Below are 401 nucleotides of genomic sequence, written 5' to 3'. Positions count from 1 at the left end.
ACTGTCTGCTGGGTATGTTGGTCGAGTTAGTTTATAGTGGTTTGGTGTTTGTTAAGTAGATTTTTTTTAAAGGTTAAATGTTGGTGGTGATTATGCCTGTTATTCAGCAAATAAGGTTTAAAATGATGATGAGTTAAATAGAAATAAATCAAAGAATTTAGCATCATGCCTTTTTATTGTAATTAAGAAAGCGTTTGAGGTGTTCATCATTTTATCAAAATTAATTCTCAGAAAGGGATTTTGAGCTGAAAATTTAAAATATCATAGGGTAAAAAAAAATCACTAAAAACAAGAAAAAAATATTTAAAACTCACTCAAAAAATATATCGAAAAAAAAATCGTTGCATAGCTTAGCAAGCCTAGACAAGCATTCTAGTTATGTAAGCCAAATGTACAATAAG

At 28.4% G+C, this 401-nt stretch overlaps 1 protein-coding gene across 1 annotated transcript in view; it reads right to left on the bottom strand.

Moving 5' to 3' along the window:
- The window catches only part of LOC119593529 (girdin-like), a 17,739-nt gene that overhangs the window by 10,447 nt on the left and 6,891 nt on the right, over positions 1-401 (bottom strand). The gene's annotated exons all lie outside the window — the stretch shown is intronic.

Source organism: Penaeus monodon, chromosome 32 (genome assembly GCF_015228065.2).
Source record: "Penaeus monodon isolate SGIC_2016 chromosome 32, NSTDA_Pmon_1, whole genome shotgun sequence".
Classification (NCBI taxonomy): domain Eukaryota; kingdom Metazoa; phylum Arthropoda; class Malacostraca; order Decapoda; family Penaeidae; genus Penaeus; species Penaeus monodon.
This window is presented reverse-complemented; position numbering and strand designations above follow the sequence as displayed.